Source organism: Mytilus californianus, unplaced genomic scaffold (genome assembly GCF_021869535.1).
Source record: "Mytilus californianus isolate M0D057914Y unplaced genomic scaffold, xbMytCali1.0.p SCAF_2, whole genome shotgun sequence".
Taxonomy (NCBI): domain Eukaryota; kingdom Metazoa; phylum Mollusca; class Bivalvia; order Mytilida; family Mytilidae; genus Mytilus; species Mytilus californianus.
The window spans coordinates 43,125,688-43,150,969 of record NW_026262668.1 but is presented as its reverse complement, the minus strand read 5'-3'; the positions used below and the strand labels follow the sequence as shown (position 1 = coordinate 43,150,969).

Below are 25,282 nucleotides of genomic sequence, written 5' to 3'. Positions count from 1 at the left end.
TTGCCAAAACTAATTCAATTGGGCATTCTACTCGGATTCGTCTGTTGCTTCGCCATTACTTAGTATTTCATTGAAATTTGCGTTCATAACCATTTTTGTTAACCAGCTAGTCTCTTATGAAAATAGATGACACTTTGAACAGCATAAATGATCATGGTAAAAGGCGAATTTCAATAGTTAGTTATGACAATCTTTGGGAAGAAACTAAAATAAGGACTCGTTTCTCTGAAGAAATACGAAGGAACAGAGATGCATCTATATTGCAGTATGCTTGTTTTCAGTGTATTAGGGGACGACCATTTGATATTCTGGGGGGGGGGGGGGGGGGGGGGGGGGGGGGGGCAGGAGGATTTGTTTTGGATCGGTTATTTATTTTTGTAAACTAAGAGGACAGATTATTTATTTTCTGCACTGTTGAAGCAAGATTTTTCATTTTCATTAAAACAAGGGACTGATTATTTATTTTCACAACTATATTGATAATATTTGAAAACATACAATTTTTAAATTCATTTTTTATTATAAATAATACATGTACAGTCAAGTCATTAATGTACCATTTAATCAGAATTAATCATCATCCTTTGCGGAAATGAATCTTCTGAATTCCAAACTGCATATACATGTATTGCATACATACACGGTATTAGAGTTGGGGCTGTGACTAGCCTCTTTTAAAAGTATTGCCAAATATATTTACGCCGAGCGGAGCGAGGCAAAAAAAATTTGAAGGGTTTTGAAGCCGTTGAAGGCCCCAAGAAACTATAGAACAAATGATGCAAAATCGTGCTTTCTAGGCGTTCCCAGACCCTTTCTTATTCTGAAAACGCAAGTTCTGTTTTATAATTTTTTGACAATATTTTGGTCTCAAAGCAAAATGTGTAGATTCAGTGTAAGACTTAAGTTTTTATGGACAACATCAAAAGACCAATATGAAGAATAAAGTAAAAATGTAATTCACATTGTTAAGTATGTGGCTGCTGGTTCTTTTTTTTTTTTTTTTTTTTTTTGTTGTTGTTGTTGTTTCGGCATGCAGAATTTAAATCTTTTATACCTGTAAATTATATGGGGTTTTATTCAAATTAAATTAAGAGGGGACTGATTATCAGTGATATAACTATGTCAAGTAATTTTTAATAACACATTTCAATTACAACTTGATGAAGCTCTGAACTGGGATACAATTTAAAGTAGTTAAGTTGTAGAATTAGCTAAAAAGTCTTAAATAAAATAAAACTCATGATCAAGTTGAAAACAAAATTACTAAATCACAAAAGGAATGCAACACTAAGAGAATACAGAAGGGCAATCAATGAACAAAAGACAAATTTAAAGAAACATTGATCCCGAAAAAACAGGTGCTACGTCCAATGGAGAACAGAACTTGCTTCTTTCAAACACTCGCTGTGAAAACAATTTGATATGAAGACAAGCTTTTGGTTTTGAAATTTCCTACATAAAGACATTTGCCTCAATGTAGTTACAGCCCTGTAATAAAAGTGAGGTAAGTGTTCCTGAGCCAATATACCTCAAGTTAAATGAAACCCATTTTCAGACATTTCAAGACTTCAAGTATATTTAAATAATATTTATACCTTTATTATTAAAAGATTTGGGAAGTGTTTCCCGAATTTTTTATTTGAAAAAAGATGAATTTTATGAAGAATCTGGTGCCACCTCATACTTTCGAATAGCATTTATAAAATGGCTTAAAGACCTGCCGAGTTATTCATTTTCAATACATTGTAAGTCAGGTTATTTATTTTCGAACTACCACAGAACAAACCATTTATTTTTGTGATTATCAAGGCTGAGTTATTTATTTTCAAAATCCTCCTGCCCCCACCCCCCCCCCCCCCCCCCCCCCAGAATATCAAATGGTCGTCCCCTTATCTGTTTTTAATGGGAGAGGGGGAGTTATGGTAGATATCGCACCTATAAGATACGAATTATAAGTATTAGATTATCCAATTGTAAACAACTGTTACACCACAAATGGTAGAAACAATTATCATATTTGTTTTATTATAATTAAAGTTTTTATTAGTTTAAAATATGTTGTAGAAACTTTATGACTGTCACACCTGGATTAAGAGAACCCTTTTTTTGTTCAATAATAATAAATAACCTATAATATTTTTCATCAATTTACGTTATTTTGAGGATTAACTCTTATAACGTTCTCAAGGGCAATTTGTAAATACTGAAATTTAAATGTTGGTTTAGATGCTAATTCTGAATATATATATAGAGTAGACTTTACCCTAACCTCGCCCTTCCCTTCTAAAAAAGTACTCATTAATAAAAGAAAAAAAATCAAGACATACAGATTTTAAAAAAGAAGATTGCATAAACTACCCTTGCTAACAACTGGATTCGGAACGTTCTGAAAAGCATGGTCTTGTTTGTTAACCTTGATTTAAATGGGGAAGAAAAATCTATAAACTTATTTAACTAATTTAAGATATCATATTTTATCATCAGATCCATGCAAGTTTATTCGAAATTCCTAAAAATTCCGCTAAACTTGCTTCCATCTTTATATTATTAGCGAAGTTGCACTGAAAGTTGCTACCGGCAATGTTATTTGGTTGTCCTCTAACATTTACACACGTGTTGGTATAGAAACGCTTCATATGTCATGCTTATTTAGCATACATGCACTATAGAAGGCTTTCGTGTTCATTCTTGTATGATATGATTTGTTATAACTGTAAATGTAGATTAACCTTGTCAACCGTGGAATTGACTGACACTAGATCATTTTTTACAAGTATAGCTCATCTAACCTATTTCATGGTTTCGTGATTAGTAATGCTAATGCAGACCAAATATAATTATGTGTAACTGTAGCAGAACGTGATATAGGCTTGCATATTAAAATATCTCTGGAATAAAGTTCATATGGATTAAAATATTAATGAAATATCAAAGTGTTTGATAAACGCGGAAATAAAATACATCAACCACCTATTATTTTGATTTCTACGAATGATAAAGAGAAAGCTAACATTTTTGAATGCTTAGCACACAAGTCATGACAATTTGCAAACAATATGATATGAATTGATGCTTTTGATTTTTAACGGTATGATTTTTAGACTTCTGTCATGCAGTATTGTTAACGGTCTTTTGATTATACTGTTTCAATGATATTTTTAAACGCGTTGTAATTAATAGACCGTTTCCTTAGCGCCTTTACATAATAGCCACATCGTGAAAATACGTTAATTTCAACAGGAAAAAGGATAGATGAAGAAAAGATCATTTAAACAAATATATCTTTCGAAAGTGTGTTTACGGTCATGAACCGATGACACCAATACAGTTGTTGCTCATACAAGATAGAATATGCAAACACGAATACAAGCGTTTTTGTTCTTTTTTCATTCATTTAGTGATACATACTAGAAATCAGTCAAGCAATACAAAATCTATTAACCACATTACAAAATTTTATCTTTTTCTTTTTTCTTCTTCTTTAGAAATAACTTATCCTTGAGCTGTATTCAAAAAAACAGTATCGTCGTTATTTAGAATATATATATTATGAAATACAGTTTCTTCAAGAACAGATTAAACTAGTTTCATTGAAATACAATAAAAGTGCCTTTGAAACAAATTACATAAATTTCGCCGCCTTCTGTTGTAATAGATCGAAAAGTATAATCTATAGATATCGTGCATGCTGTGTCAAATTGACACTGAAAAATTTAAAAATATCCTAAGTTATGTTGCTAGGTCATATATAAATCTTTGAAAAAAAATAAAATGAAGTACACATATGGTTGATCAAATTAGTGTCCATATTTCTTAGATTCTACTTGTGAAATTTCATTGTAAAATAATTTTTGAATTTTGCAGCAATTTTTAGCCATTTATTCTGGTACACCTTACATGTATCTCATGGTTCGAAATCCAATTTAATGTTCATGTACATTTTGTCATTATGATGGGATGAAACAGGCAAGCATTTCCGATAAAGTCACATAGAAAGAACACATTTTTTTTTGCATACTTCTTGAAAGTGTCAAATGGCTACATATGGTATTAAACCAATAGTAGAAAAAAGATTATACCATTTGGTTGCGTATACTTTGCATCATTTTCTTCACTTTCGACATTCGATTCAGGCGGAAACCAAGTTGAAATTAAACAAAAGAAATGGAACTCTTTGTTAGAGAAGGTAAAGAGGCCAAGTTGGTAAATTTGAATTGTTTACATCTGTTTCTATTGGCTTTAAAAGTTAAATGAATGTGCCTAGTTTAGGATTTTATGCGTCTAATGTTTGTGTTTTTACTTAAATTATGGTATGGAGCTTCGAGATATTTGTAAACTTTTAAATTATAGAAACATTTTCACAAAACAGTCGATTGTGGTAGATGCAAATACGTGTGGATCTTTTTTGTGCATAAGCATAAATTCCGCCGAACAAAAATTCAAAAGAAAGATAATAGATTGATCTTTTTAAATTATTTATTTGCATTTCTGCCCCCCAGCGACAATTTCTTGTGAAAAAATCCCCAAAATGTGCAATAATTTCAACGAAGAGAAAGTCGAGTACACCTTTTTATGTTCAGGCGTGTTTGAGTTGACTATTCTGTCTTGAAAACGTATTAAAGAAAAATATTTGATACATCATCTCGCTTCAGATTCGATTAATTTTATATATTAAGGCTCTAGGTTGACATGATAACATTAAAAATACAGTATTAAAACATGAAATTTATGGGTCAAGTGAAATACCTTTCTAATGAGTCATAACTACAGAGTAGGTGTGTTCGAATAACAATTTTTTTACTAAAAGTACTTGACGACAGACTTTTCAAGTGGATCTTAAAAATGCACAACTTCAAAAAAACTTCATTTTTTGAGTGTGTCATCTAGCGTTACTAGTGTTCAACCTTTGAAAATTTTTAGTCTGCCCTTCCACGAAATATTTAATTAGAATTTTTTTAAATATTTTAGAACTTTCGAAAATTTCCCCTGACAACTGATCAGACAATAGTTTTATGTTGACCAAATGCATAAAAGTACATTAAATGATGCTCATTAGCTAGTAGATACATTTGTCTTTAAAAATACAACAGGCATATAAGGATCGTAATGATACTATGTGGATAAATTTATCGGTTTTCAAGGGCTTAATTGACAGCGCATCATCACTACAATGTATTGTAAAAATTAGGTGGGTAATGGGGAGATAATTTTGACGAAGTAGAATCCTGACTGGATTGTTCGATTTTTAAGATTTGAAACGCATAACAGGCCTTGCGTTTTGAAAATTTAAATGTTTCGGATGAAAAAATATCAAACCACACTGGAAGCATGCAGTGGCAACATTTCTCTATGTATACTACTCAAAGAAAGTTTTGCAACACTTCCATTGAGATTGATTTGGGTCAAACTACGATGATTTAAAAAAAAAACTAGGATAACATTTTGAGGGGGTAAAAATGTGCGCCTCCCAATATTTTTTGAACTTTTTTGCAAGGGAAATGCTAGTTTCTGTGCATATGTAATAAATTATGCCATCAGATTCACCACTTCGTCACTTTTGTGCGTTGTATGCATTTTTTTAGCACACCATGTGCCAACAATTGTTAAAATTGGGACTTAATTTTTGACCCCTTCCCTCAAAGTTTGCGAACAGGGTAGCTGTCTGAAAGGAGAAGGTCCGGTAAGGGCTAATTTTGGCCTAAAATTTGAAGTACATCTGATTAAAGATTTTTGACACTTTTTAAACACTTAAGTGTCTTCTTCAGTAGATTCAATTAGTTTTTTGTAAAAGATTTGAACTGATTTGGTCATTAAAGACACTCAAATTCAAGCTTAAATATGAAAAATCTATCAAATATGCCACAAAACTTCACTTTTCAGATGGTTTTTGTCTAAAATGAAAGTGGCCGCATTCGTGTTCAGTTTCAACCTTTATATATGTTATGTAATATCATCTTGAGTACAACATATATTTAAATATTAAGACTGAACACAAGTGCGGCCACTTCCATTTTAGACAAAAACCGTCTAAAAATAGCACAAATGTTATAATTGTGAAGATTTCAGTAATTTTGCAGGAATTAATGATGCAAGTACCTGATGCATGTGCATTGTCTTGTCAAAAACAGTCAATATTTATGTAGCAAAAGTATTCTACTTTCCAATAAGTGGCTAAAAGTTTACATTTTAACAAATTTGTAAAAATGCTATATTTTGGGGCCAAATGGGAGTCTTAACGGACCTACTCCTTTGAGCAATATAACTCTTGTTCTTTTGAATACATAAAAAGAATGATTTACGATTAAGAAAAGAAAAAAATTAATCGAGATTTTGTTTTACTTTATTTTCAGTCAGAAGTTGTGTGGCAATGGCTAAACTTATATTGAGTAGTATAATATATATATGTATCAGAACCAACCATAGAAGACGGTCATGAAATCGATCTGCATATGTGATTGCCATTTTGCGTCAAACGATATCTTTATTGAATGCAATGATTGCAGTTAAAAAGCACTGACGAGCAAAGACAAAGAACAACAAGTTTTCGATTCAAACACTCGCCTTCATGAGAAGGTCAAACGAAGGACATTAAAATTTTATTTTGCATTTCTATTCAAATTAAAAGCCAGACAAACAAGAAGTCTTTAAATATCAATGTGACGATTAAAGACTGGTGTGCTCATAATGAGTTCAGATTTAGATTTAGTAATCAGGTATACGTTGATATATCAGAGAATTTAGTGTGTGGTCAATAAAAACAAATGAGAATAATGTTGGTTCGCCTCGCTGTCTCGAATATGCTTGAGATACTAGTAGCTTGACTTTAATCAAAACAGATTTCAAAAACATGATTAACAAAGATTTAAAAGTTGCTCAATTGACAGTTAAATTGTTTTGCAAGAAAACAAATCATTCGCAAGTCAGTGGTATATGTTGCACTTTGTAAATACAGCTGATCAACAAACCACGTTTCTTTTTGGGAAGATATTTAATATTCATAGATATTATACGTTTATTTCCCGTCCCTGAGGGAGATATGAAGATTTGTTGACCCAAGAATATTCATATTTCTCGAGGCCATCGGGAAATGAATGTTTTATTCCACTGTCTATACTTAATAAACGTTAGATATTAAGTTGCATATTTCTTTTTCTTATCCGCTTGCTTTTATAACTAAACATTACATTAACAATGATACTGATCAGTACCAATGAAAATTTAATTATTTATTCTTTTTTTTTTTGTGTTTAGATCTGAAATAATTTTGAAAACGAAATTACTATACTATCTCTAAAAAATACCCGTTCTAAACGTTATAAACATTAACTGCGCGTAACGTCGCAAATGGAAGTCTCGACGTTCAGAGGGTAATATGAAGTTTTGTTTAACGTCACTTGGGATAGTTTCAACCAATCAAATGTGGATTTCGCTATCAATATTAACATGCAGTGAATATTACATTATATCTTTATTACCAATGTCTATATGACTATAGGTGCACATTTGAATTACATGCATATCAATAATATATATATATATACAAACACTAAATTTGTGACAGCCTGAATAGCAGAAGGTGTTGTAATTATAAATAAACACTATTTAAACATATCGGTTCTAAGCTTAAAAGATCTAAAAATAAATTAACCTAAATTACACAGCTATTTTACATTGTTTGTACTCATTAGTTTAATAAATTTGTACATCGATGGTTATTTCCAATAATATGGCTTAGTATAAAATTTTCGAAAACCTTGAAAAAAGGGACATTTGAGGATGAAATGAAACTCATCCTCTATATCATTTTTACAAAAAGTACATATTCTATTATTTCTTGTTATACCATAAAATCTTCCATTTTCTATAGCTAAGTTGTGGCTACTTAATCTTATTTTCGTAATACATGTTTTGTAAACATTAGGAATTGGTTTGCATAAATAAAATTGCAGACAAAAATTATCTAACATACATTTGTAATTAGAACATTTTGGAGAAGTATGCAACTGAGCATCAATTTCTTGTTTCAGACAATCATATAAACGTTGCTTTATGACAGAAAAATATACATCAGGCAAGTCTGAAATGAGGTTTTGGCTATACCATACATCACCTTAACCAATAGCAAACAGTTCATTCATTATAGAATACAACCAATTACACTTATTATTTAGACATCTCTCTAATTCGCCATATAAGTAATTATAACAGTTTTTCAATATACAGTTTGAGTATTTAGCAATTTAAACCAATATTTGAAAATCTTGCATTCTCTTGTAAAAATAAGAGGCAATCTACCTAGTTCTTGATATCTTAACATTATTAGTAGATAATTTGACACCAAGTACATTCTTACAATAGTTCATGTGAGCTCTCTCTATGGCCGGGGCTTTGTGTCACCCCATTATTTCACTTGCATAAATCAATAAAGAATTGATATAAGTATCAAAAAGTGATAGCTAAGTGACATAGTTTAAATACATACTTTTGATATTTATTCTTAAAGCAAACATTGCTTTTCTACCTTGTTCCGACAGTTTCTGTTGTAACATATTATATTTGCCATTAAAATTCAAAAGTAAACCAAGGTAGGTAAAATTATCAACAACTTCGATTTCTTTATTATCATTTATACCATTTCTCACCAACATGAACTCTACCACCTTTTCTTAAATACTATAATTATAGTTTTATTAATATGTACACTCAATGACCACTTTGATGTATATTCATATAATGTATCAAGCATATTTTGTAACCCTAAAACAGATTCTGAGAGAATAACCTGTTTAACCCCGCCACATTCTGTATGTATGTGCCTGTGCCAAGTCAGGAGCCTGTAATTCAGTGGTTGTCGTTTGTTTATGTGTTACATATTTGTTTTTCGTTCATTTTTTGTACATAAATTAGGCCGTAAGTTTTCTCGTTTGAATTGTTTTACATTGTCATTTCGGGGCCTTTTATAGCTGACTGTGCGATATAGGCTTTGCTCATTGTTGAAGGCCGTACGGTGACCTATAGTTGTTAATTTCTGTGTCATTTGGTCTCTTGTGGAGAGTTGTCTCATTGGCAATCATACCACATCTTCTTTTTTATATATCTGAGAGAATAACCATATCATCAGCATACATAAGTAGGAATAAATTCAATTCTTTCACCTCATATGGAATAACATTACTATTAATGAAAGCCACTTCACAATCGTTAACATATAAGAAAAAAGTATGGGAGATAACACCTCTCCCTGCATCAACCCCAAATCATTGGTGAAGTAATCAGAATTAAAACCATCAACACATACACAAATAGACACTTTAGTATATATAGATTTAATAACAGTTAGAAGTTAATCTTGGATACCAATTTTTGACAATTTATACCATAGCATTAGCCTTTGAACAGTGTATAATGCTTTTGTGTAATCAACAAAACAACAATAAAGACGTTTGTTTGTTGATAGGGACTTATAAACTACAGAAATTAGAGCAAAAAAAATGCATCTACAGTTCCAAAACCTGGGCAAAAGCCGAACTGAGCGTCAGTTATGACATCAAAAGAATCAGACCAGTCCATCAAATCATTTGTTTTGTTTACCTACTGGTTCCTAGTTATGATCTCCATGTTTCATCTGATAGAGACATAACTTGGGAATGTAACCAGTATAAATACTGTTGATAGTGGACAAACTGGGGGCTCCCACAGGGTACCCCCCTCAGGTCTTAAGGTCGCTTTTAAATTCGTCGCAAGGTCGCGAGGTCGTTTTTAAGGGAAATGTACAGGTCGCAGCTCTAGATTTATTTTTGTGTGGCATTAAATGTTCAATATGTGATGTCTTCGTGCCATTAACCCATATCCGTTCTTTTCCATATTGAGATCAAAACAGGACTTGAACTTTTCGATTTTTCAAAGCAGTAGTTTCAACCAAACATTCAGTATTTCACTAATCCAACACAATATTCATATTGAGCAAGTCCCCAGAACTCTTATAAAATCACCGGGGATGTAGAGCTGGATTTACCTACTGAGATACTTTGAACACGATCTATAGTCTGATGGCAACCAGGAAATGTCCTGAAGACAGGGGTGTCCCGCTCGGCGTTTATTTCCATTTTCGATGGAACTCCCCAATTTTTACACAGCTGTTAGTCCATATCATGATAAATAAAGAGTACGGTACAAAATTTCATGAAGATTCAACTTGAAACTTTTTAGGAAATTATCTTAAACGCAAAGGTAAACCAAAGTGTAACTGACGAACGAACGGATGGACGAACAGACCGAAAAACTATATTTACCGCAACAATGTTGTCGGGACATAACACATGAAACTGATCATCAACCTTACTTGGATACATTTGTCTCTTTGGAGCACACACAGAGACGCTAGTAGCTAGTGCCTTATGGCGCTAGTGATGACCATCGCCCATAGTGTCCATAGTGTATTTGAAGCAATAACCCAGACCAACTTAAATCTTTTTTAAGAAACAAAAATGGTCCAAAAATGATCATAACTTGACAATTTGATAGCTTATTAGGCTCTAGAAACAAAGAAACGAAGACTTCTAACCGACTATAGATACAAAAAGGGTCACAAATAGTTCAAAATTGATTATTTGAAAACTGCATGTTGATTTAAGATGAAAATCGAACTTAACTTGTACTTTATAGTGCAAAATAATTGGGAACAAATGAAATAAATCTTTGATCCGTTCTCAAGCTTTCATCTGGATACCACCATGGGACGGTCAGACAGATGGAAGTACGGACGGATACCCAACCATGTAATACTTCTCTACTGCGTGTAGTGGAGTATAATAAAGTACACAAAAATGTGACAGATGGCCGGAAAAACAGAATGGCTGACCATGGTTGGTGGGACCAACAGTCAGCAGTTTATGTTTAATAACAGACTTGTGATTTGGGCATTTTATTTTATCAGATCTACCATACTAATCGGTCATGACGCCAGCCGATTGTACTTCCCGATCTAGTTCTACTGGTGGGAAGAACGTAGTTTTCCGACACAATTCTCTGAGGAACAACTCGGTCAACATTGTCAGTCTCATTATTTTCGTCCTCGTCGGATTCTTCTTCAGTGCGAACCTGTCAGATAACCGAAATGGCGACAAAGGACAACAAAGGAAAACATCGCGCCCAAAATGGCAAGGTCGTTTTAGCGTGGGTGAAGTCGGAGGTCGTTTTTTCCAAATTTTACGGGTCGCAGGTCGTTTTTAGAAGGCCCTCAGGTCGGAAGTCGCCTCTAAAAAGCCAGGAGGTTGCAGGTCGTTTTTGACCCTGCGGGAGCCTCAAACTGAATTCTCAGGAAGACTCAAAGTAAAGGGAGGGGTAGTACAGAGTTTTAGTATAAGTTTAAACTCTTAGAAGTTAAGGGCATAGTAATGTTGAAAATATGCCGCACAACACTATGTTTTGACCTTTGCAAAAATAGAAGTGCATATGAACTTTCCATTCCGGGATATGATTTTTTACGAAACTTCATAGTAAAAGTGGCATAGTTATCGCCGTAAAAGGAGTTCCTATGGAAAATTGCATTGTCTATATTTACAAAGTGCAACCTATAATCACTGATCATTTTGATGTCCCTGAACATTCGATAATAGACCTTATTGCTATTCATTCTAATCCGGATAAGTTCTGAAATTACATAACTTTTTCATGACGTCACAAACGTTGAAGATAATTGTGGGCCCTCTTTAAACAATGATTTGTACATAAAATTTTTCAAAGAGACAAGTTTAACCATCGTAAACACTTCAAACAAAGCATTTTTATAACTTTAATTTGTCTTTAAAAAATTCATAAGCTATCAAAATTTTTAAAGGATCGCTTTCTGTACCTTTCCCTCTGTCAGCTCATTATGTTGACCTTTCTTTTTGTAATACTTGACCCCAACAGAAAGTTTTCAAAGTAACTGGGTTTTTTTCCATATTGGACTAAATAGCAATACGGTCTATTTTGACTGTATGGTTACATTCAAGGGAACAATTCGCTTATTAAAAGTCATAGCTAAACGTTTGCTTTCGAAGAAGATAATGCACACACAAAGTGTTTGATATATTATTATCTAATCAATAAACTCTATTGATAATATTTAATTATACGTGAGATAAAAACGTTCAAAAGGCCTTGCAATAATAATAAGCCGCGCAGCGGTTAACAACATTTTGCCGAATAAAGTATGTGAAAATTTTGAATATGCTTTCCATCCCACAAAGTTAATGCCTTTTGAATGATAAGTAGGTAACTTTATTGGAAAATATTTAAAAGTCTGTCAGGCTGGAGATGAACAGGTATAAAAACAGGCGAAAGACTTGGCATTTATAAAACAGAAGTAAAGATGCGTTAAAATTATCGTATAACTATGGTATATTATACCTAGACTGTAGCATTGATTAAGTCATTCATCAATGCACAATGTTTTAGTAAGAATTTATTTTTTACCAAAATCGTAGATGTTATAGCTACATGTAGCTCTTGAACAAACGTTTCACATTCGATCTGGTGGGGAAAAAACAGCCGGAACGTTCTAATTGTACATGTTGTAAAAACCATGCATTACAAAAACTTAACCCAACTAGAAAGTTCAAATTTAACTTGTTTTTTGTGGGTTTTTTTTAAATACGGTCGGTCAGCTTATTCAAGCATTATATTGATAATGAGAAGATTGGTCATGCAGAGACAGCTCACATGAAGCCACGACGTCCCATCAGAAACTTTTGTATATGTGTTTTCATATATCTTAATCATTGGTCTAACAGTCGATAACAATTACATTCATTATAAATAGGTAATGAAGGACCACAAAACTTGAAATATACCAGTGCAAAATAAAACCTCCATAGACCCCCCCCCTTAAAAAACTAAACTTAAATAAAAAAGACCCTTGAAAATCAAGAATGTTCCATGAAACTTGTATACAATTTAGACTCACATTGAAAGTTCAAATTTTATCTCGCACCTTGCGACCAACCACAACTTAGTAAATTTCACATCAGAACACACCTTTTTCGGTTAATATTTATTTACAATTATTTTATTCATCTCATATCGTTTTGTATAGATTTATGTTTGTGATAATTAAACGTACCTTAAATGATTTGTTAACAAATGGTTAAAGCTTTTACTGGGTACATGTGATAAAGTTTGTATCAAAGGTTGTTGGATAAGTGGCGCCTTAATTAGACCACTGTCTGAAACAATATTGAATTGATATATAGTCAATTGTTTCTGTAAAACAATGTGTAGAGAAGATAAAAACAAGTAACTTTCGTGCTTTCATACAACCAGTTCAAATGTATGTTTCATTAAATAATACTCGAGGTCCTAAGGCATGTTTCTTTTCCGTGATATGTTAAGTAACTGGATCAGTCTAGTGCTTTCAAACATACTATTATTTTAAATACATTAAATTAATGTGCATGTATACAAATTGGAAGCAAACGTGGATTTTTTCATGTTGATGTTATTATTAATAAGAATCAATCTTTTGAAAGAGCAAGGTTTTCATTTAAGTACATTTGTATTTTGACGTTGATGTCTTTTGGTTATTTGTGTTATTTTATTGAAATCCCATCCACGTATCCCCCACATTTTTTATTATTCATATTAAATCCACTCCGATGCTAGTATTGCTACAATAGCACGTGCTTGCAGATGACTTTTTCGACTAAATTTTTGTTGGACAAACATTTTGCTATCTATTTCATAAAAACAAATATGAAAAAAATGCAACAGACTCAGGTAATCCGTCATTCAAGCCAGGGATCAATAATGACCCCCAGCAAGAACCAGCGAACTACATGTACCTACCAATAAGGTGGTATGTCTGAAAACCAAAAAAAAAAATATGAAAAAATGCATAACGTTTAAACGTTCTGCTAAAAGTAAGGCGAAAGATCGGGATAATTTTATATAGAGGGGATTTAAAAAGAAAAGTCAAAAGAATGGTAAAAGAGAGGCGAAAGATACCAAAGGGACATTCAAACTCATAAGTCGAAAATAAACTAACAACGTCTCCTGTATTTGTTTGAACCTTGGAATTAATAGTGATTTTTTAAAAATTATACGTAAATAATCAAGAGGTAACAGCAAACAATACTTCGATCTGCAATATGGCCCCAGATCATACATTAGTACATGTATTATATATCCTCATGTCAATGCAAACAATTATTCGGCCTAAGTACTTAAATGGTATGGTGCCATACGTGCACATGAACATGTTGTAATGCTATGATTAATCGAATTGTAAAATAGAACGTTACATACAAAGTTTTTATCTTAGACCTACGAATGACTAACTAGAAATGGTAAATCTACGAACGATTGATTCTTTTGTATAGGTGTCTTAAAATAGTTTCATTCTGGTTAAGATTTGTTGAAAATTTCAATGCTATTCATTGAGCAAATTTAGCCTCGTTATCAGATAAGAGAAATTGCTTGTACATTGGCCTTTGTTATAGATTTGAAAAATATTTTACAGATTTTTCAGTTGATTATCTTTTAATCTAAGTTGCTATTTCTCTTTTTTTTTTTAAATATGTCCAAGAACATAATCAAATTAAATATTTGATTTGTGTGTATTTGTTCAAGTTATATGTATATGCAATTTGAGATTACGAAAATATCATATAACTTAATATCAAAAGAACAATTATTTAAATTGACCAAATTTAAGGGTGTCAGTAATAACAATGTAACAACAAACATCTTTATCACTAACATTTTTTAGAGCCGGTATGACAATACACTGATTGTGCGGTTAAATCAGTAAATTCTGTAGACGAATTACTCATCTGATAACTAGTGATTTCAATGTACTAACGCTGGGATGGTCAGGTAAAATACAAACACTACGTACTTGTTCCTTTAATTTCAATCCCTGTCCCTATTTTCTGCTCTTAACTGTACATTGTTTTTATTTAAATCCCAACATTTTAATTTTAAACATTGATGATTAAACAACTAAAATGATGTAACGTTGTGGTTTTGCGTTATATTAAATGTCTGTTTGACACACTCAGCGAACAATCTATATAATGAACTCTTGTTTTCTATTGCGTAAATAAATTATGTGTGTGCCGTCGTTTGGTGATAAAATTAACATAAGAAGTTCCTAAATGTTTTAAAGTAATACAAAATGCTTCAAAGTAATACATTTACCCATTTTAGTGCAGTTGTTACAATTTAATAAAAAGACCGGGAATGGCCGTCCCATGCTGTGACCGTTGAATAAATAGGATGGAAAATTTAGCTGTTGGCAACTGCTTGTTTAACGTTCAAAAGATATATCGTTAATCATGCTACTTACTTTACTTAATTTAGTTTTCAAAATAAAGGAAGAAGTAGCGACGATAGTCAACAATTATATCTGGGTGGACTTGATCATCGTTTTGATTTAAGATGAATGAGTTTAGAAAGACATACAATTACCGCTTAAATGAAGAATACAAATTATGTGTATGTTAATTTACAGTTTGGTATACGGTTGTGTATTTCTACTATTGGAGTAATAACAAAAAGGACGTCAGTTCAGAGCAAAATCTAGTATACGGGGACACCCGATGATTCTGTGAATTTCATATGAATAGCTATAATTTGCACAAGTAACCCATTGTACGTTCGGCGCTAATCTTAAATTTTTAAGATTGACGCGGACTCGATACACTATAAGGCCACTTTAATATACCATATTTACAACTGTTTGCTAATAACGTAGTTTAAAAATCAATTCAATGATTTAATATATTATGCATGCCTGCACACTGCGCAGTTACGTTCGGAGTAGTATCTATAGCCCTACCTAGATTATAAGGAACCAATAATATGCGTTTGTTTTCTCGAGATGTCTAATTTACAAAACCGGTTTTCTTCAAATTCGACTTAATACAAAAAAAAATGATATGCATCAGATAAATATCATATGACAAATAAACAGCAGTCATAAATCGTAATGTGCTGCATTTTTTATGTTATAGAAATGTACAACCTGTAAGATAGTTGACTATTAATTCGAAGATAAGGAGATGTTGTATTTAAGAACGTTTGGAATATGTGAAGAATTACAGGTCATCATACGGCCTCCCTAGTGTACAATGTTTTAAGAAAATATTCTTTAAATGAACAAAATCTTTTTCTCTCCGGTCTTTTTTTTCATAAAACATGTAAGACAGATTATATATCACCACTACCTCACGAACCTCCTACAAAACCACTTTTTTGGTATGACCATATCGATTTTTGTTTCGACGATCAATTGAAACTTATAAAGAACTGCATATGTGCTTACTTTCATATTTTGCATTCGATTTCTTCGTTAAACCAATATTTAGATTCACAATGACTGTCTGTTTACAATCACAAAAATATATCTTCCAATAATTCAGTCAAATGTAGTTCACATAAGGCAATTAAACTTTCAGAACCAAAATAGCGCACCATTAGATAATTGACATAAGTATCGCAATGTAGAAAGCTATTGTCAAGATAAATCGAGTACATATACAGTTATTAGAAGCTTGTCATTAAAATTAGCTTATTGGTTCCAATCAATATTTATGTAAAAAAAATTAGCGCCAAACAGGTATACCGATCAATTCGTCTTCCATGCATTACATTTCAGGCAAGCAGTCATTTGATACAGTTAAAACTTCCAATTTGTAGCTTCGCATTTACTCGAAATATGCTGGGAGAGTAAATTAGTTGAACAAAAATTGAAAATAATGAGGTACTTAAAATGGATACAAATTATATATATAAAATGAACAAGAAGTCTATTAAAAGTTTGACTTACCCAATATGAAATTCCGAATATTTTTTTAAAAAGTAATATCCTTTTAATAATCCAACTGCACAAATAATCGTAAGTTTTTTCTTCTTATATTGGAATTATATAGTTGATAGATACCATAAACACTTGTATGAATGCACCTTTTCTCTTTTTTCACAGTTACGAAATACTATAAACAAGTACAACCAAAATCACCACGTGTAAAAAAGGTCAATTACTTTTGCTTTTAATTGTCGCCGCAATTATACTTTTCAATTAACACAAACTTTTATAAGCTTTAGCAGTATATTAAAATAATTTTTATTTCGATTTTCAAACTTTTTAATTTTAACGGAAATAGTAAAAAAGTTCGATGGTGCATTAATAAAAGGCGGGACAAACGGGAGTCCTCGTTACTTAACGATCATTGATCAAATCGTGTCGATCAATGAATGTAAATTTCAAATACCTGAAGAATTATTACCTGGGATTTTTATGATAACAAGAAATTTACATGAAATATATATGAATTGATATTCTATTATACCCGAGTTCAATAATGTAGTAATAGGATTTGCTTGTGTGAATGATACATCGTAAATACTAAAATATGATTTTATATGAATAAAAGTGTTTGAAAACTGTCCTTCAATCACATGTACTATTTTTTTTATAGATTTACATACTGTTTTTTGAAAATAGTTAGAAGGAGCAAATGTTAGTTTTCGACATTATTAGTAGTTTCATCATCAATACTGCTTATCACACATGAAAAAAAAATACAGTTAAAAAACTTGTGATGTATATCCGAAGACTTACATTTTCAATTGGTAAAGGGTGTATTATCGTTTAGTTTTTAAATCTAATTGATAGAATTAACGCTCATGACTTATTAATTTAATTAATACTTTCTTAAAAAGTGCAATGTTCATTTGTTATAGCTGTGGGTGTGGATGTTGGTTTACAGAATAGAAAATAATGGGCAAAAATATAAAGAATAGAGAAAAATGGACCAAAAAATAAAAAAATAGAGAATAATGAGGTCCTAAAGTATGAAGAATACAGAACAATAGGCAAAAGGTATAAAGAATAGAGAAAAATGGACTAAAAAATTAAGAATACCGAAATGAAGAACCCTCCATCCAGACCCTCATAGCTATATTAAAAATGTGAACGGAATAAAAGAGATCTGATACTTTAATTTATTAAAAGTAAATTTTCACTTCAAATTACATTATGAAGAATACATATTACTCTTAAGAATTAAAGTGTATTTTCAAAAATCAAAACTATACTGATATCAGAATTCAAAATATTAAGTAATTTTACTTAATCTTATAAACTGAATTAAATTAATTTGATTTGCAAAACATAAAATGTTATGTTAATTTACATTTTACAATACATATTTACTTATTAGGTGGACTTATTTGCATTTCTAATCATTCCATTGATTATGATTCTTTGAATTCTGATTGATTAGAATCTTAACACAATGTCATTAAGCAAAGTTATCTGATACCAGTATATATTGGTTTTCGTCTCACCAGATCAAAGTGACATATTACTTAGTGATTTCACTTCCGGTGTGTTACTTTCGCAAATGCGCATGTGTTATCATGATTTTTACAATTTCAAACCTTGGATACTTTTCATGCTATGATAAGGTTTTGTGTGTAATCAAAATTATAACAATCTACATGACATATAGTTGTGATTAGGCATTCATTTAGCAGAATTTTACAAAGATTTAACAAGACTATAAGTGTTTAAACATAGTCCTCATCCAAAAGCAATAAATACATATAATCGGACTTTATGTGTTTTACCAATAAACTGCATCATCATGGAATATATATATTATATGAATATTAAATAATTTCATTATTGTTTTTAAAAGATTATTAAAAATACGCAGTTAAATTACAGTTATGTAGCGGGTTTATAAAAGTGTCAACATGAGGTTTTTTTAAAGCACCAAAAGATTTCATCATAGTTATAAGCAAGCAACTGAATTATATATAGTTAATTAAAATCTTCCAGTAGTGATTTTTTGTTCAACATAAACGGTGGGGGTGATTAAAATTAAGGAGGAAAAAGTGAGAGAAAAAAGACAGACAACACAGTGTAAAAAAGAGCGCAAAAAATGTATAGCACTGCGAGTACTCTTAGATCAATACTTTGTCTTTTTTCTTTTTATTATTATTTTTTTTAATCCAAAGTCAGGAGCCTGTGATTCAGTGGTTGTCGTTGGTTGTTGTCAGTCATTTTTGTTTTCATTTATTGTTGAAGCTCCAATCAGGCCTTTGGTTTTCTCATTTGAATTGTTTACTATACGGTATGAGTTGTGCTCATTGTTGAAGGTAACCTATACTTTTATATAGTTGCTAACATGTCTTGTAGATAATTCAATTTGTTTCATTTGTAATCATACCACATCTTTTTATTTTCATACAGACAAATAAAGATAAAGCTTCAATATTCCTTTCCTCCAACACTAGTTGAAACCGCAGTATTGTTCATGGTAAGTATTTATCAGGTGATACGTCACATACAGTAAAGTGAAAAAAATAATGCTTCTTTATTTGTGATTTTTGAAGAATATTATCCATTCAGCCCTTAAACAGAAAACGATTGTCAACCGCTAAAATGGGAAATTATGTTGTTTGAAGTCTAATGTTTCCGGATGATTTGTTAAAATTGTCGCAATCTACACACGGACTTCAGAAAAACTTTCCGAAGTTATCATCATAATGTGATAAATGGCAACTCACTGGTGATTAAAAAAAACTAAGACTATGTTACATGGTTATTTTCATAAAGACACAAAGTCCATATATTTAAGAAGATTGCTACGCTGTAGCCAAATGTCCCCCGTGCTGTATGAATGAGGAATTGAATAATGTGTCACAATGTGTCATTATGGTACGATAGTCAAAATATGGGGAAAATCCCACAACTCCTACAAAAATTTGTAAGGGTTCCGCGGAACCCAGTGTCTCGCCTACTTTTGCTGTTAATCGCAGGCTCAACAAAAATGAGGAAAAAGTTAATAAAAATATTCCTCTCTATACTATCTTTTGATTGTAAGTAGCTTCTGTCCATGTTTGGTAAAAATCCAGGATAATTTATGAATCTAATAAATGTTTTAAAAACTTAAACTGCAGACTGTATGTAATGTTGACTAGAAGAAAAACTAAGTCCATTTATAAGTAAAATATGGAAAAAATGGAACAAAATTTTATCAAAATTTCCTTCTAGATACTAGCTTTTGATCATAAACAAGCTTCTGTCCAAGTGTGGTACAAATCCAGGATAGTTTAAGAAAGTTGTTAAAATTTTAAAAACTTTAACCACAGAGTGAATGTAATGTTAACTGGCAGAAAAACTAAGTCCATTTATAAGTAAAATACGGAAAAAATGGAACAAAATTTTATCAAAATTTCCTTCTAGATACTAGCTTTTGATCATAAACAAGCTTCTGTCCAAGTGTGGTAGAAATCCAGGATAGTTTAAGAAAGTTGTTAAAATTTTAAAAACTTTAACCACAGAGTGAATGTATTGTTAACTGGCAGAAAAACTAAGTCCATTTATAAGTAAAATACGGAAAAAATGGATTTTTTTTTTACAAAATTTACTTCTTGATACTATCTTACGATCATAAACAAGCTTCTTTCCAAGTTTGGTAGAAATCCAGGATAGTTTAAGAAAGTTATCAAAATTCAAAAACTTTAACCACAGAGTGAATGTAATGTTTCCTGGCAGAAAAACTAAGTCCATTTATAAGTAAAATACGGAAAAAATGGAATTTTTTTTTACAAAATTTACTTTTGAATATAATCTTACGATCATAAACAAGCTTCTTTCCAAGTTTGGTAGAAATCCAGGATAGTTTAAGAAAGTTATCAAAATTCAAAAACTTTAACCACAGAGTGAATGTAATGTTTCCTGGCAGAAAAACTAAGTCCATTTATAAGTAAAATACGGAAAAAATGGAATTTTTTTTTACAAAATTTACTTCTTGATACTATCTTACGATCATAAACAAGCTTCTTTTCAAGTTTGGTAGAAATCCAGGATAGTTTAAGAAAGTTATTAAAATTTCAAAAACTTTAACCACAGAGTGAATATTTGTTGATGCCGCCGACGACGACGACGACGACGACGCCGACGGAATGTAGGATCGCTATGTCTCGCTTTTTCGACAAAAGTCGAAGGCTCGACAAAAATGGTTGAATCAAAATGACGGCACAATATGGTCAACTACATAAGATTACAAACATTCCTTCTAAGTATGAGAGCTTTCTGTCAAATAGTCTCAGAGGAGTTACTTTCAACAGTGACACTATTAGAATACTAAAAAAAAAAAAACCCAATAAATATTTAAGTGCCCTAACTCCCGTAAAAATGATTGGATCAAATGACGGAATAATATGGCCAACTATACCAAGTATGAGATCTTTCTGTAAAACGGTCTCAGAGAGTTGCTTTCAACGGTGACACTATTAAAATTCTCCCAAAACAATAAATATTTAGGTCCCATTAACTCTCGTAATATAGAGCTTCGCCATGAGCGCATGCTACGCCCGTTGCTTTTTAGCTTTTTCATTTCAAAATTTTAAATTCAAACAAATCGTTCTGAAACCATAAAGTACTGCATGTAATGTATTTAAAATGCACAATATAAAATAATATGTAAATTTCTATTACTTGGAACATTCGGTTCAACTTGAAAAATACATCCGTCAAGATTTTTGTTTTCAAATTAAGCCCACATCAGTCCAAAGCTGACGAATAATTGGGCGTATCAAACTATCGAACTATAAGCAAAACGAAGACACGAAATGCCTTGAGACTTTTAATGGATATAGATAAATACAAAAGCTTTAGAATTTTTTTCAAACAAAACAGATTAAATTATTTATAGACTTTTATTATGTAAAACATTTTGTGAGAACGGCATGTGTATTGACATCGCTTTTTTATTTATCCGTTAACTAAAATTTTTCTTTCATGAACTAAATGTTGAATGTATGAAAATAAACCCAACATAATATGCAATATAAACGCATATTTATTTTAACACGTAAACGATACATATTTTAACTCTGAATAATTACAGTGTTAACATTGAATCTGTATGGGCGCTTCTGCTAAGGAGCATTCGATTTGCGCCATTTTTTTTTAAATGGCTATTTCGTTTGCACCATTAGGTGAAATTTCAGTTGTGTCAAAAAATAAATACTTATTTTGCGATATAAAATGACGAATAATAAATTTCAATGTACATTATTCAAAATACGAGGCTCTTATCAGAAATTTCGTAATTTTAGCGCATTGTAGTGCTTTTATGATGACTGTTTTTAGATTGTCAGTCGTGTTTTGTAGATCAAAACGGAAATTTTTGAAATTTTTTTCAGGAAAACTGATAGTCCTAGTCAATTAAGATTGGAATCGAACTCTCCTACCACGTGCGAGATTTAACTTACAACCTCAGTGTTGACAGACTAGTGATAAAGTAGATAAATACTGAGACCATTCGGCCACCGAGTCCCTCAAATTTGTTTGCCAAATACGGCTAATGAAAACTATGCTTGGGTTAGACAATCCCTCTTATGCCTGGTTCACACGTACATTTAATTCGAATTGAATTCGAATCGAATTCGCTAATCGCGTTCACACACTCTTCCTTTTTAATTCGAATTGATTCGAATTGGCTAATTCGCATTAACCAATTCGCATTAGAAATCCGTTTCTGTTGATACGAATTAAAAGTTAACGTCGTTCGGACAGTAAAGCAAATTTGACGCGTATTGCAATTCGAATTAGAATTAACGTTTGGACGTAAAACGATTCGAATGCGAATTAAACTAATTCGAATTAGTTAATGCGAATCGAATTCGAATTACGTGTGAACGCAGCATCAGTTTGATGGCGCTTCCAGAATAAATAATCTTTTCCTGGATATTTTTTTTTTCTTTGGAAAGGGGGTGGGGGGATTGATTGCTTTTTAACGTGAAAAAGAAAATGAATGGAAAAATAGTATCTCATGAATCTGTAAAGTTTTATCTGCTGAGTTTTCAAGGAGTAACTCAAGTGTACATCATTGTTATTTTCATTTTTCATAATCATACTCTACTTTTACAGCTGTTCTCTCTAAGAAATGGAATTCAAATTAAAGTTTTAAAGCGTGTTAATATGCTTGAAAATTCGAAAAATAAAAGAAAATTAATACATTTTCATTACTGTTCCTATATCCTAGTTGTCTAAGTAGTCTATGGCTCATGATAGAGTGCAGACGGACTTTCCATTACCTCAAGGGGTTCAGTTCAAACCAGGCTGGGGAAATAAGAATGATATAAATTTGCAAGTGTAGCAATATATTGGGAACAGAAGTTTACCGATTTTTAAATGTCAAAAATCGATTAAGATGACAAATCAAAGTAAAAATAAAAGAATCACATGAACTCCAGAAGATACGAGACCGGGTGCGTCGACAGGGTAATTGTATTCTGCTATGCATGCAATGCAATCTTTCATTATTTGCCTGAATTCAAGACTAAAAATGTACATATATAGTTACTCAATTGAGTAAACCTTAACTGGTTGATCTTTAGAAGATACTTCTTTAATTAAGTAGGTAAGTGTTCTGACGTCGAACAAATGTTCCGTTACCAGAGGTGACGAAGTTGTAAGTTTCCTTTGATTTCATGTCCCACTTTTACATTTGGTTCCCAACTAAAACCCCTCGCGAAAGGTCGTTGTGGTAAATTTAAGACATATTAGACCTAAAGTGTAACTATGACAATTATATTTCTGCTTATTTTGTAAGTCCAAGTTATAAAAGGTAAATCAGCTATTCAAAGTATGCCGGCCCAAGTTTTTGAACATTGCAATCAAAAACTTTGTCAGAGAAAACTTTGAACAAGAAAACTTGGCCAATGTCATCTGTTGTCAATTTCAAAGTTTCCATCAAACGCTTGTTCATAGAACAGGGCGGAGATCAATGTTTACAAAGTAAAAAATGGCACTAATGGACTTTTCTGTGTCATTTGGTCTTGTGGAGAGTTTTCTTATTGGCAATCATACCACATCTTCTTTTTATATATTCTCATAGAATGACTGCATTGCACTTTAACGGTGTATTTTGTGTATGGCGATTTAAAGAAAGTGAATTAGAAATCGTACGAGTGAGAAGGGGGACAAGAAACTGGTTGCTGATATAAAAACAGAGAAGAAAGAACCTTTCGCACACTCCTTCAAGAACTTCACAGTAAGGACCCGGTCGACGAATTCAGTATTTATTTTAGAACGGGCAAAGCGACATTCAATCTTCTTCTTGGTAAAATTGAACCGCTGATCGAAATAAATTCGTCTATCATTTTTGTTTCTCAATTTTCTATTACTCTTACTGGAGCTCATCCTACTTTCTCGCTTATTTTGCCATGTGCTTTTGTTTTGTAAACAAAAATGCGAAGCTGCACTATGATTGGCTAATTCCCGTCAAAGTCCATCCAAGTTTCAAGAAAAACGGATGAGATTCCATTCCATCGAAGTCCGTAAAAGTTTATGATAAAAGTTTTCTTTGACGGTTGACGATTGTCACAATAAAAAATCCTTCAAAATTTTAGACCAAGTTTTCATTGTCAAAGACAACTTTAATTGTCACAAAGGGCCTTAAGGGACAGGTAATTAAAACAAAAAGGTCTACAATTTAAAAAAAAAGATCATTTTTACAAAAGAATTAGAAAAATCAAAAAAAAATCCTAAAGGGTTCCAATGAACCCTGTGTTTCGTCTGCGATTTTTGCTGTCAGTGTAAAAGTGTTATGTTGACTGTCAAACGTATGTCCATTTATCAGTTAACTACGGAATGTTTTTTTCTAAATTAAACTTTTTTCTTATGTTATTTATTTTTATCTTGTAGGTTAGCTTCTGTCCAACTTTCATAACGATCCATGAAGGTTACAAATTTATCATGTAAAAAAAAATAATTCCAGATTGTCTGTAAATTTTAACTGCAAATAACTAAGTCCATCTACCAGTAAAATATTGAAAAATGAAAAAAATATATTTTCCAAATTTTGCTTCAGACATTATCTCTTAATCATAAAAAAACTTCTGCCAAAAAAAAAATGCACAGAAAACTAAAGCCATTTGATTAAGGAACACGAACCCCACAAAAACACAGGGATGAACTTTAAATCGAACTGAAGTACTCATGCAGTCTGCCTCTCGTCCTGATTGATACAATGAAGTTGACAGTGTGATTTATTAATAACTGTTACTTTTGCAGACAAGGTTTATTATATAAATTGGATAAGCCTGTTTACGACGTTTTCTTGTATCATAACGGTGTCATTAAAATCGTAGGCATCTACATTTGTACCGCCTAAAGGTTCATTTTCATGGAAACTTAATATAATTTTCTTGTTTTTTTTTTAAATTCTTTTGTTTGTCCATTTTCCTTGTGAACAGTTACCAATGAATGAACTTT

At 31.7% G+C, this 25,282-nt stretch overlaps 2 protein-coding genes across 2 annotated transcripts in view; one reads left to right on the top strand and one right to left on the bottom strand.

The window, feature by feature from the left end:
• LOC127728000 (mucin-16-like) overlaps positions 1 to 17,291 on the bottom strand; it is a 295,239-nt gene extending 277,948 nt beyond the window's left edge. Inside the window, exon 1 of the mRNA XM_052235153.1 lies at positions 16,811 to 17,291. The gene's annotated coding sequence lies outside the window, so the exon portion shown is untranslated. The remainder of the gene's footprint in view (positions 1 to 16,810) is intronic.
• The window catches only part of LOC127727986 (uncharacterized), a 159,630-nt gene that overhangs the window by 10,151 nt on the left and 124,197 nt on the right, over positions 1 to 25,282 (top strand). The gene's annotated exons all lie outside the window — the stretch shown is intronic.